General features: G+C 45.3%; 1 protein-coding gene across 2 annotated transcripts in view; it reads right to left on the bottom strand.

Moving 5' to 3' along the window:
• sulf1 (sulfatase 1) overlaps positions 1 to 13,857 on the bottom strand; it is a 109,307-nt gene that overhangs the window by 40,839 nt on the left and 54,611 nt on the right. The window contains exons 1-3 of one of the 2 annotated variants that reach the window (XM_066642302.1): positions 12,436 to 12,527; positions 10,600 to 10,707; positions 4,185 to 4,401 (exon numbers count right to left, since the gene is read on the bottom strand). The gene's annotated coding sequence lies outside the window, so the exon portion shown is untranslated. Of the gene's footprint in view, positions 1 to 4,184; positions 4,402 to 10,599; positions 10,708 to 12,435; positions 12,528 to 13,857 lie in introns of those variants that run through there. The other variant, XM_066642293.1, reaches the window with a different exon arrangement.

Raw genomic sequence — 13,857 nt, 5'->3', positions numbered from 1 at the left:
TGTCCTTGTGGAGTCTTTTCTCCTGAGTCTTTTGACCTCTCAGTGGTTCTTTCAGTTATAATTACTCTTGGGGACTTTCTCATTGCCTGCATGTCTGGGCCAAATCCTTTGGAACAATGTCAATGTGATAAAGAGGTGCTATTATAAATAAAATAGATTTTAACAGGATCAAGTCGTTTTGTTGTTTTTTTTTTTATTTTCCCGTTGCCTCAGTTACACTTTGGCCAGAACCAACCCACTGTGAGTGGAGACACACACTCCAGAAACGACAAGCTACAAACCTGTGCTCCATAGTTGTCTATAGGATTAGTTATAAATGTGACTTCATTTAGGAATTAAAGTGTAACAGGGTTCTAAAAAATAAATAAAAATACAAAAACAAAACAAAAAAACCCACCACACCCTCAGTGAAACAGTCCACTCTTTCCCCACCCCTTGGTGCCACACATCTGCAGTGAGCGGCCTGTTAAATGTCTGGCAGCGCTGACTTGTTTGACAGAATGGCAGCGCGTGTATGGCACTAGTTAGAGGGAAGGAGGCCGTTTAGTAACGGCCAATCTCTTCCAGTGACAGGGCACTGAGAGAGAACCAGGCTCAGAAACACACCACTGCTTTTCATTTCAGTTCATAAAAAGAAAGAGACTAGTGGGGGCTAAAAAACAGTCTCTTTCCCCCTCTCTCTCACACACTCTCTCACACACACACACTCTCACACACACCAAAAGGCACCAGGAAAGAAGGCCAAAAAGGGCATTTAATCATTCAGCGTAAATTACCCTGACACTCGGCCTCCTCCTTTACCCTCACTCCACTGTTTAGATTCTGAAGCAAGCAGCTCTCGCTCCGTCAGCACACGGTGTAAACTCTCTTCACTGTGAAATCTCACTGAACTTGGAAAAACATCTATGTACCGGTCAGTCTCACTCTGTGGAAACAAGCCTGGGAACATGGTCAATAAGCCCAAGATTTAGAATGGAATCCAGAGGGGGGGGGGGGGGGGGGGATGAAGGAGAGAAAGGAAAGAGAGAGGGAGAGAGAATGAGGGAGAGGAAGGAAAGAGAGGGAGGAGAGTGAGAGAAAGTAAGGTGAGAGAGAGAGAATGAGGGAGAGGAAGGAAAGAGGGAGGAGAGTGAGAGAAAGTAAGGAGAGAGAGAGAATGAGGGAGAGGAAGGAAAGAGAGAGGGAGGAGAGAGAGAGAACTGCGGACTGGTGTGTGTGTGGAAGAGAGAGAGAGAGAGAGAGAGAGAGAAAGAGAATCCCACTTGTTCTCTCGCATGAATAAAACTTTACTGCAGACCTTGCCCTGGCTCTCTCTCTCACTGAGAGGTCAATATTGAGGAGAACTCTCCCGATGTCTAAAAGGCTGCAGGAATAATATTTGCGTTGGCGCCGCGAGACACAAAAATCGCAAATTATCTGCAACAGCTGCAGCCATTGTTTACACATTACTGCACATTACAGTGGAAAAGCCACGTTCAGATTTCAGCGCTGCAGCCGACTGGCAGAAGGTTACAGCATCCATCACACACCACTTTTCTCAGAGCGTCCGAGACAGCAGTGAGAACCAAACGAGAAACACATTTCTACCTTCGCAGTAGTGTGTGGAGGTGGAGATGACGAAAGTGCTCTGAAAAGTTTCAACTAGAAAAGGAAAGGGTTGAATTAAGGCTTCTGTTTCAGTGATAAAACACAACCCCGTAAAGAAAAGACATCTTCACACGAGCAGTAAGCACTGCTCTCACTCGGGGCAGCCGTAAAGGTGTGGACGTGGGACCACAGCGTGGCCGGTCTGATCCCCAGGACCAGGAGGAGTAATGGGTTGCGTGGGAGAGGAGAGTAAAGTGTTTGGTCATTATTTGGTTTTATGAACTCTACAATGACATTCTTTAATGAAGAGTTCTTCCTTTTTCTCTTGGCTCCAGTGGCAAAGTAACATCTACAATCCAACTACAAGTTCCAGCCTGGTTCTGGGTTACAGTTCTGGGTCTTAGTGAAAAGTCTGTGGCCTGCTTTGTCCAAAACATCACAAGGATCTAAACACACAGCAGTGTTCTCCCCCTGTGTAAACAGCCCTGTTCAGAACGCCCGCTTTCAGCACCTGTTCCTTTAAATGATAACGAGCCGCTCGCTGTTCACCCCGACCCCGAGCGCACAGCAGTGAGGAGCGAGGAGCAGAAGCTCTGGTTTTTAGCCGTTTTCACTCTGTTCTCTTTCTTCTACGTTCTCTTTTTCCTCAGTGCTCTTATTTCTCCGCGCTCGTTTGTCTGTTTTACTGCATTTTGCACTCTCACAATAATGCAGGTCCAGCGCTGTGATTGGAGAGACTCAGACCAGGGGGAGGGGCAATTCTAAAATCAATGCCCTTGTCGTAAATCGCAGCACAAAACCAGGAAATGTTTTCTGACTTAGGAATATCACAAATAGTTTTTTTTTCACAGCGTACGGATGGGTGGACTCCGAATCCCCAAATTAACGAGCACCGAACAGTGTTTTTTTCTTTCTTATTTATTTATTGGGGAACAGGGAGCTCACAGAATTCTAACGGAACTAGCTCAGATCCAGACCTGACGGATTACAGCATTTAAACTCTACTAAACTCATACCTCCACAATCGCCAGCACTCAATTAACTTGTTCTGGAGCCGCTGACAGTGCAGCCGTGTATCTGCGGTTTTGGCAGGTACTTTTGGCCAAGTGTCTGAGATACAGATGCAGCTGATTAACAGCCACAAACGTCAGTCACGCAGCCTTTCTGCTGTTTTTGGCACCTGCCTTTTTTCATTACATCTACAGCTGCACAGTATCCTTCAACGGCACCTTCTGTGCTCTCCGTGGCCCGCAGCGGTGCGTATATATAACCGCGCATGCTCCCGCGGCACGGCCATGTCTCATTTTTCACTCCAGTGGATCTACATAGCTGCAGCGAGCTTCAAATTCTTTAGACTTCCCCACCTCCCGTGTAAAGGGCTCTGCTTTGAAAGGCAAGTCCCCAAGCCCTTGGCCGAGGCATTTTTTAAAGAACTGACTGAAAGGCTTTAAACGACCAGGTAAGTGGTGGACAAGTGTTTAAACTTTCCCTGAACAAATGATCAAGCTCCGACTTTGTAAATGAACATAGGCCTTTAATAATATTCTTTCTTTAATGGTTTTTACACATCAGTAAATTTGAAAATATAACACAGAACGGGGCACAACATTCGCACCAGCCACATTTCATATCAAACTGAGCACATGAACATTAGCTTCATTAAAACTGTTATTTCTGAACGTCATTTGACAGGGGCTCCCCAAACCTTTGCACAATGGCAATACAACTTCTAACTGAGGACTATGAATGTAGACGTGCTGTGAACAGATTAAATTAAACACGAAGCAGGAGCCTGGAACACGATTCATAAAGGACTTCATGTCCATGAACAGCTGACTACTCTGCAGTTTGTAGGTAACTGACAAAAACGTGAATAACTTCATATTGTTTGTAATTAAAGTGCACTTCTACAGTCACACGGTCCTTGTTTATGTCTTGCTCTAATCACTACATTCAGGGAAGACTTTAGATCACAGATCCAACTGCACACGGCACCGCTAAGGGGTTCCCCGAGACGTGCAGGTGTCAGCGCACTTCAACTGAGACAGAGAAACTCCTCAAGCCACAGACTCAGACATCAGCTAAAAGAGAGCGGTCCCATTACACCACGTCATTAACAAGAGAGAAAACTGCGACGGTCAGTGATGAGCCAGAATCTGATCAGGTGAAAAACACAGGTCAGAAAAACTGACCACGGCTCGTCCAAAAGACATGAAATTAACATCTAATCTACTTCAACAAATAAGAGAGAGACAAACAGAAGGAAAAGGCAAGAAATGAGAGACAGACGACCTCCTAAAGAGACGAAAGATTAGCAAGAAAATCAAAACGGATTTGGAGAGAAATAAATGCACAGGTAAATAAAAGAAACCACCAAACTCCTAGATCGACTGGAACACAGTAAAAGATTAGGCTCCAAATCTCCCTCCTCTTAAATTAAACAAGACAGAGCAAAGAGAAGGTGGGAGAGAGAAAGAGAGACAGACAGAAGGACAGTCTCAGAGTTAAATCTGAAAGACAGCAGACAGCCTTCATTCTCAGAGTTGTCTGCAGAAACACAGCAGTGAACTAGAGAGAGGGCGAGTAAGTGACAGTACCTGAAAGACAGGAGTGCAGTCTTGCAGTGGAATGAAGGCTTGGGACTCCCTCTCTCTCTCTCTCTCTCACTCCGTCTTTCCCTCGTGGTTCTCTTGCTGCTGGGGGACCACACAGCTCCTGAAGGGACGACCTTCCTCCTCTAATTCTCTCGCCGATGTGATGACACACACACGCGAACCCCCGACCATCTGTTGAAACACGTCCTCCGGCACAGAGCTGCGTCAACACACACCAGCGGAGCAGCTCGGCCCAATCAGAGTGAGGCAGCCACTCGGAGGGAGGGAGGGAGGGAGGGAGGAAAGTTAGGGAGGGGGTTAAACAACAATAAGAAACTTTGACTTCTAGATGTGTGTGCAAACTCCCAAACTCCAGGCCATCGTAACCTGAGAGAGAGAGAGAGAGAGAGAGAGAGAGAGAGAGAGATGGTTGGTGGGAAGAGTGTAAAAGTGTGTGAGAGAAAATAGAGGGAGGGGGGAAAGGGTGGGTGGTGTCTCCTCAACAACTGTGTTCACTCTTCAAACTCACAGGAACCCTACAGAAACCTGGATCCCCTCTGCTATAATTACTACACACACACACACACACACACACATCTCCATAGTAACTATATGTAATAGTTTGTCATTTATCCAAGTATGACACTAGCATCAGTAAATCATCTCCGTAAGTGAAATAACTTCCTGTTGTTGGCTGTTTGTGGAAACAGTGCTGTGATGTCACTTAGTTGCTCCTGTGGATTTGGCCTGTTTTTGTCGGGTTTGCCAACAAAATCAGGACGTGTGTGTCCTGGGAGCATGCACACACATTGTACACGAGCAATCACATTCACGGGGGCAGCACTGCCCCCCTCCCCCCCATCAGCTGTAATCCAGTGAGTGTAAAGCAGGACGTATACTAATAAAGCACTAAAGGACTTGAATAGCCTCTGGAACACACTGCCATTTACACAGAGCTGCTACATCTGCACTGCTCACACTTCTGTGTGATAAATCCTCCGACTGACTCGACCACATTCCTGCCCTTCACCATCTACCACAGAGAGAGAGAGAGAGAGAGAGAGAGAGAGAGAGAGAGACTCCAGCCTCTATCATTAGAATAAAATTTAACCAGACAAATAATATAAACATTTATAAAATTTTTTTTTTCTTTAAGGGAATTCATTTGGCCCATTTCCCATAAGTAAACACATTTCTGGAATCCCTGTACAGAACGCCCACTTTCAGCACCTGTTCCTTTAAATGATAATGAGCCGCTCGCTGTTCACCCCGACCCCGAGCGCACAGCAGTGAGGAGCGAGGGGCAGAAGCTCTGGTTTTTAGCCGTTTTCTCTGGGTAACTCATGCTAGCCAGCCATGAGTACTGAAGTGTAAAACAAGAGATTTAAGACCTATCCCTACAGGTCTACGCCTTCAGCATCTCTCACAGACGGGGGGCTATTACGAGCCCTAATCAATTCCTATCCATCCTTACGTTAATGTGTAACATTAATAGCTGTGTACTTGATCTACTGTCAGAGACTTGAAAAGTGGCCTGTAGCTCCAATCCACATTCCAGCATGGCCCTGACATCTCAGTAAGTTCATCAGGGGTGAGGGAATCAAAACAAAGGCCCTTAAGTGACCTATTAGCATTCTGTGAAGGGACTTTCACACCTGCTTCTCGGGTATTAGTTTCACTCGGGGCGGACCCCCGCTCTAAACACACAAACTAATCAGTCTGCACACACTGCCAAGAATCAAACGTGATTCATCAGTGCAGGAGGAAACTGACGCTCTTTAGCACCCCCTTTCATCTTCTAATGCTACCAGCTAATTGTGTGTTTGCTTCATCTGTCCCCAGCGTGCTAACCTTCCCAATCACAGAGCCGTTCTGCACTGATTAAGGGCTGAAGGAGCCACCAGATGGCAAACATGACTTTGCAAATTAATTCTAAAGAGCAGGATGCACATTTAAACCTCATGTTAACTGCAGAAATCCCAGAGTGATGGTCTTAGACGCCTAAACACATCAAAACTACAGTCTGACAGTCCGAGAAGTGTGAAAACAAAAAGGCTCAGACGTAAATAATATAATTCATTGTGTGTTTTTAAGACTTATTAAACACAAAGCCAGTGTCATTATGAGAAATGATGTGTGGAACATACACACAGACAAAGGCTGAAGGGACAGGATGGTTGCTTATGAAACAGGACACAAATATGCGCTTACTTCCTCCACAGCATCTCTCTGGATTGTGTTTTTTCCGGCAGACGCTCTCAACAAACCGCCGTCGGTAAAAAGATCCCTCCACCTTTTTCAGCAGAGAGCCCACTTGTTCACCGACTGCTTTACTGCGCAGGATATTGAATTAAAGGAGACAAAGACCATTTTCATCTGGGATACGTGAACCCCCTGCTCCTGGCGCAGGGAAACGGCACAAGAGCTCGAGGGGGAAGAGCTCAAATTAGATTGACTGAATTCACAAAGGGTTACTACCCCCTACACACACCATCCAAAAAAACCCCCACCCCTGCCCCGCACCTCAAAACCTCATCCCTGCCCCCCACCCTGACTCCAGAGGGCCAGAGGGACTCAGCTCGGTCTTTGAGCAAGTACAAGGCTCATAATCCAGCTTCTTTGTGGACGTCAGATGACCAATCTGGGTTAAACTCTACGTTTTAATCAATCGATAGCCAACCGCCTCCAAACCCATGTTTATTCAGAGACAATCCCATCTCAACCAAGATCACCATCCCATCCAATCCCTAACTGTTCAGCCAGAAATATTCTGTACAAATGCGACTAACATTCAAATATTCCAACCAATCATGACTGGATGGCATCCAATTTCCAAATATCTTGAAAAAAAAGTGACTGCAGCTTGAAAAACTGCAGCTTGAAAAACTGCACCAAACTGCGACCGTACGGTGAGAATTTTCCATCTGAACGTGACTGTGGCTGAATCAAATGTGATCCAACCCTGACTATGAGGTTACACTAACACAGCGCTTTTCTAGACCTTCAAAGTGCTTTCATTTTTACATTAATGACATTAAGGGAGTCGACTTCACCACCACCACCAGTGTGAAGCATCCACCTGGACCAAGTGACGACAGCCAACTCCCCCAAGTATGATCAAACCACACCAGAGAGGTGCCAGAAGCCGCCACCACGACAGGTTCAGCCGTATAACTCTTTCAGAAAATTACAAGGGGTGTTTTATGACCTCAGTGAGGCAGGAGTCCAGATTTAGGGCTCATCTGATGGACTGTACTGTTTACGCAGTTGAGTTTATCCTCGTTACTGGCACTGGGATCCTCGCAGGCCACAGGGACAGCACTCACCGATCATATCACATCAAGATTTTATTCAAATTCAACCGCCAACGTTGTGTCCAAGTCCAACTGCGTCTCAATGAATTCAGTTAAAAGCAGGCTGTCGAAGCGAATTAAACCTTCTTCATTAATCAGTGCCTGGATCCACTTCACAAAGCGCACGGTCTTCACGGTGTCCTCATGGACCTCAGTCACTCCCGGCGATGAAAAATATCTGAAGGCAATAAAAGTAAGGAGGGGGAATGAGGTTTGGACGTAAATACTGCAGCGAGCGGAGTCCAACGTCAACAAAAGGTGAGAGACAGACTGAGAAACTTGAAGGTGAAATCGGAGTCTGACAGATCTGATAATTAATGTCCAAGCTCAATTGATCCCAGCATCAATTAGTCTGTTTCTGACGGGTTCGCTGAAGCATTGTGGGAAGTTCCTCGTTTATAGTCTTTCTTAAACTCGCGGTAATAACCTCAGTCTACATGTTCCTCACTGTGTCTGCCGAACACACCGAGAGGCTCATTACGGCTGTGGAAACGTGGACATAAAAGAAGAAACGGCTGAATGAATACTGGAGTGATAGAAAAAGGGAATGGACAGAAGAATAGGACACTTTGAACTCATCCTAAGCATTGACAGCCGAAAGTCCCGGCAGGAGGTCACTGAAGACCCTTACTCGAGAGGTACACAGAAAGGACAATCTCAGCAAGAGTTAACCCCTGCAAGGCACCACGGCCCCAGTCGAGGCCTGCAGGTGCACTTGTTTGTGGTTGTGAGGGGAGCGTCCGCTTCATTTGTCTCATTCATTCTGCCTGAACGAGATCTGTAGGGTGTCACTGGCCCTAAAACTGGTACCGCAGCACAGAGGGAGCATCAGAAAGCGCTTCAGACCAGGGAAGGGTTTACACCGCTCTCTCTTCAGTGAGTGTGGCACAACCCCAATCTCAGCCCCTTCACAAACACTCAACAGTCTGCTCCCTAATGTCAAGGCTTGGGTCTGATAAAGTCATCCTAGCCCTAGTTCACTCATACACTTGTGTTAAAGCCTAAAACAAGCACGTCTCTTCAAAATGTCAGTCCTTGTGAACCAGCCATAGAGGAAAACTGGAGCCAGAGACTCTGTTAGAGCTAACAGTCACCTCCCCAGGGGGAATGGGGTAGAGCAAGAGAGATGACACCCAGCCGAACCATCTTCACCCACCCGCGCTGTCTTCATAATAAAATAAGGGTGTGTGAGCACTGAGCGACATCAGCGAGCCCTTGGTGCCTTTATTTAACCAACATCACATAAAATACTGTGTTAAAGTGTGCCATATGTTGACTCAGCTGGTACACACCTATATCCTGTTGTTTAAAATGTAAAGGAAATTAGCCTGTCACAGTGGACTGTTCAAACTACACCAAGTGGCAGCTGACAGCATCCAAACTGTGCTTTTTCTTGTTCATTTAATTCTATTTTAGTCTTTGGAGGATTAAAGGTTCATTCGAAGGTTCACGCTGCACAGAGTTCACTGCAGAAAGAAGCACACGTAGTAACTCACATTATCTCAAATCATCTCTGTTTTCGAGGTGTAACTGTATGTAGGAGTAAACGGCTATGGCTTGGGTTTGTTAGTATTTCAGTAAGTAACAGCTGAAGACTTATTTCTTCTAAAGAATCATCCTGTAAACTACTTCAATTAAAAACTCTGGGCTGTGCTCTGATAGTAAAATAATGAAGCTCATTTTTTCAAAAAATGCACTGATCCTAAAACAGGAAAATATAGACATTAGTGTCAAATATGAGCAAATAAAACAACTGCAATTAATCGAGACTAACTACACGAACTGGCAATGCAGCTCTGTCTAATAGAGTGTTCACCTACTGTCCAATGTTTACTGCTGCTGTGTCTGATTCACTGTGACAGCGCCACCTCCATGTCAGTGTCACCCCAGTGTAAGAGCATCTAAATATCCAGTTCACATGAGATTAACTGCCCCTTGTCATTTCTAAACGTATCGCGATTAAATAAAATAGAAAATCAGTTTTTTCTTTAAAGTCCATTAAATTAAGAATGTTTTTCTTCTTCTATAAAATAACTGTTGGAGTTCATGCTCCCTATGGCAGCCACATACGACAGTGTAAATGTAACCCTATAAATAATCCTGCTATGTTCTCATCTCTGATTCCAGGGTCACCGCAGCTCTGTTTAAACTTCACATCGGGCAGGAACAGCTGAAGCTAGAGGGCAAACGGAGGGCCATCAAGGTTCTTCAGACGGCTGAGTATAACATGACAGCTGAATGTACCCCCCACAACCCCACCCCAAACACACACACACACACACACAGGGTGGAGTACATACTCACACCACTGGCTTAGAAGTTCAAGTACACACAGGTGGCCAAGTTGAGTACTGCGCTACTATTTCAGTCCTTTATTCACAGATACATTCCTCGGAGCTGGTGGGAGGTCAGATGCTCTCGGCTGGTTAAAGCCTGGTGGTCTGTTTGAAGTCCAGGAATAGGCCTCGACGAGCATCTTTCATATTTCTATACGGGCTGTAAAAGCTTTTAGGAACTGAGGGTGATAACCCTGGCAGCCATCCTTAGTCGTGCTGGCGGAGTCACAGAGGCTCACACACCGTTTCCAACCTTCAACTACAACTTATAAAACACTCATTTTCAGTGGACTGCACAGGACATTGTTTGCGGTACTTTATCAAATGATAAATCAATGAGCTGCAAACTAACAAAAGCAAAAGCAGGAGTGGGATCTCCAAACTCTAACATATTTGCTCTGCACATCATTTGAATTTGTTAATGTCCAGTTTGGACTGTAATGACATCATGCCATTATCAGTGAAAAGGTGTTGCAGCACGCCATTATCTGGAGTCAGTGGAAAGCACTTTCAGCTTTTAATCTCATCAAAGGAGCATTGTTTACCTGTGTGTATCCCCTCCTCGAGTACTTTCACAAAGCATCAATGAGTGAGTAGTTCTCACGGAACATGGAAGACAATAGATGTAAAAGAATCAATGAATGAAGCCTGTGTACTCTGCTAACGCTGATTAAACTGCCCCAGAGTCTAAAACAATCACTAAATACAGCCTTAATCTGAAACACTTACCAAGAGCGTGTCTTCAGTGTCGGAGCGCTGCAGAAACCGAGCGATCAGAAGAAGCGCTGTTCAGTGATGACCTTGCTTCCAGCAGCCTGCATTGCCTACTGAAACAGGCTGAAACAGAAAGCAGAAAACAGGAGTCATTTCCTGAGCATCTGCCACGTGCCTGGTCTGGCCTGGTTTATCACCGCTCCTCATCGCTGTGGCGATATGGGCCCTCCATCGGTCCGAGCCAAAAACCTGCTAAACACACAATCACGCGGACATCCCTGCCCGTCTGAAAACCATTAGCTCGGCTGAAGAGGCCAACATTCGGGGCAGATGGGGCAAATAAAGGGTTCTGGTGCCAAGGTGCCTTCCATTACAGAGACTTCTTTTGCCCAAGGATTTAAAATCTCTTATTCCAGCCTTAAGCTGTGGTCAGACCTAACGAGAGTAAAGTCTGCTCGGTCTAAAAGCCCATTCACGTCAATGGAAAAAAGGCAAGGACACGAGAAACCAATTTGAACAATTTTGCTTTGGGCAGAGTTCATCCAGGACAGGGGCTCTTAATCTGAAAGTGTGACAGTTTTCTGGGGTAAAATCATTTTGTAACCCCCAAATTTAGCCGAATATTATCGTTGCAGGAAGGAACCTTTGAAATCCGCTACTGTAGTCTGACCTTATCAGACTGAGCGGACACCACAGGAGGACACAGACCCAGTCCATCAGGCCATATCCGCCCCACAGTCAGGAGGGGATCTGCAGAAGTGAAATGTTGACAGCCAATCTGTTTCTAAAATGCCACCAATACAAAGTGAGACACAGTGTGAGAGTGACAGCAGGAACCAGCAGCACCTGTGTCTGTTAGTGTCTAGCTGCTGTAGAAAAGCACGTGGTCCATTGGTTTAGTGAGGAACTGTGAGCCTGATTTTATTAAACCTCTAATTCCTCAACTATGAGGAGGAACTGTTAGTCACTGGGCATTTGTATTTTCTGCCTCATTTGAAGTGTAGAGGAAATCCAGTTTCTGTAAAAAACGGACCGGTAGATGTGCTCCAAAATGACTTGGTAAAAATGTTCTATTGCATTAAAAAAATGATGGGTTTAAACTGTGAATTGTTCATTTTGGAGAAACCTGCTTTGTCTTTTTTTTTTTACAGAGACAAAATGCCAGTGTATATCCCCATAGCTGCTGATGTATAGATGACGTATGGTATCTGTGGCTTGTTCTTCTGTTTAGTGTCTCCTCTGTTCACAAACTTTCACCCACCACCCGACACTGAGCAACACACACAGCTCACAGAACCACAGCATCAGAAAATTATTAACCAGCAGGAGCCCCACACGGTGGAATAAAGCAGTGCTATGCTTTACGCAGATGGAGAGCAGCTGCAGACGGAGTGGGGGGTAGATAGTGTTTGTTAAAAAAAAAAAAAAAATTAAATGGAGGACAGACTTAAGGAAAGAAGAAAGAAAATGAAAAAAAGGCTGAGTGTGAGGAAGAGTGAGTGTGAAAAAGCAAAGAGAAACAAGAAATCAACAAACACAAACAAAGGTGATTAATGAAGAAAAGGAAATTACACACACACACACACACACACACACACACACGTCTCCTGAAGAGCGGCAGGTTAGTAAAGCTGTGTGTGTGATGGTAGTGTTGAAGCTTTCTGAGCAGCAAAATAAACACAGTCAATACAGACACACAGCTCTGTACGAGAGATCCAGGACAGGGCTGAGCTAGAGACTCTCTCTCTCTCTCTGTCTCTCTCTCACACACACACACAACAAAAGAGAGAGAGAGATTCTCGTGTACTGACCGATGCAGGCTGTAGATGGAAATGATTGGACAGCACTTACATGTCCATGGCAGAGTTTTGTGGAGTTGACAAAGACATCCTCAAACCCCAAACCAAACCCCACACATTCACATATTCCTGGCCTGTAAACGCCGGCCCAGCTCCTGGGTTTGATAATTAGCTGATGATGTGGATCAGCTGTGTTTAGGCAGGGAAAGCTTAAGGCTGTTGAGGCCAGTGGCTCCCAGGATGGCCGTGTTGAGAAGCCTTGGCCTAGAGAACGTTTAAACCATAGCTAATCAGAATATGGGAACAGATGAGCTTGCGTTTTCCCATCTTTGGCCAAGAGGCTTTTGTATACCAATGGATGACACATTAACATGGTCTTCACTGAGGGGGGGCATGGAAAATGTTAGAGAGCACAGGGTCTTAAACTTTCCCAAACAAGGTCTCATTAGCCTTCGCTCCACTTTCTGAAGGTACTGTCCACAGGGAACAGAACGCTAAACAGTGAAGAACGATGATATCGAATTACATCAGTCTCAGCAGATAACCGCTGTTTTTGGGCGTTTTGATTTTGTAGATATTTCAAACCTCTGACAGTATGTTTTTTATAAAATAAAAGTTTCACTGCTAAAGGTCCACTGTTATTCCTTTATGTTTAATCCTTTAAAAAATATTTAGATCTATTATTTTATTTGATTTATTTGATTTGTAAAATTGCTAATATTTTAGCACCCGCCTTAAAATGCTATTTGCTTTGGGCATAAAACAAGTAAATTAATTCATACAGCTTTCATCTGCCCCCAATCACCTCCACACTATGCCCCCAGTCTGAAATCTACTGTCCGAGTACTGACCCCTACAACTATTACGTTTTATAAAACACATACCAGATCAAACTGTTTATTGGTTTAAAAGCATCTGCTTCTTAGCTCCATTCGCCTAAAAGTAACCTTTAAACCTTCCTTCGCTTATTGGCTTCATCCGGAGCAAGGATTTTATGATCAACCCTTCAACACGGTTTATCAAGGCACAAAGTCTTTTACCTGGAGTCTTCACATTAACCCCCTCAGGCCCTGAAAGGCCTCCGTCTCCTCCAGCAGGAACAATGCTGTGTATCCGGAAGCACGGTCTAATCCTCTCAGGCCCTGAGGTGAAAGGCAAGAACAAGGCTGAAAGGGCAAATCCCGGAGAGCAGAGGCCCTATCCGCTCTGTGACATCCTAAATGCCTGGATGAATATAATCCTTAAAAGCATGCCGCCACCAGGCGAGCGAGCGAGCGAGAGAGAGAGAGAGAGAGAGAGAGAGCGAGAGAGAGCCCTTTCGTGACCACCGTGTGGGGCAGGGAGTCGACTCCATAATCCTGTCCCTCGGAGCGCGGAGGGAGTGGTAAAGAAGAGGGGAAAGGGGACGTGTAACAGACGAGTGATAAGGTCAAGAACAGAACCAGACGTATGTCGATAATAACTGGAACATTCT

Source organism: Hoplias malabaricus, chromosome 1, assembly GCF_029633855.1.
Source record: "Hoplias malabaricus isolate fHopMal1 chromosome 1, fHopMal1.hap1, whole genome shotgun sequence".
In the NCBI taxonomy this organism is placed as follows: Eukaryota; Metazoa; Chordata; class Actinopteri; order Characiformes; family Erythrinidae; genus Hoplias; species Hoplias malabaricus.
Note: the sequence above shows the minus strand (reverse complement) of the source record. Positions and strands in the feature narration are given on the sequence as shown.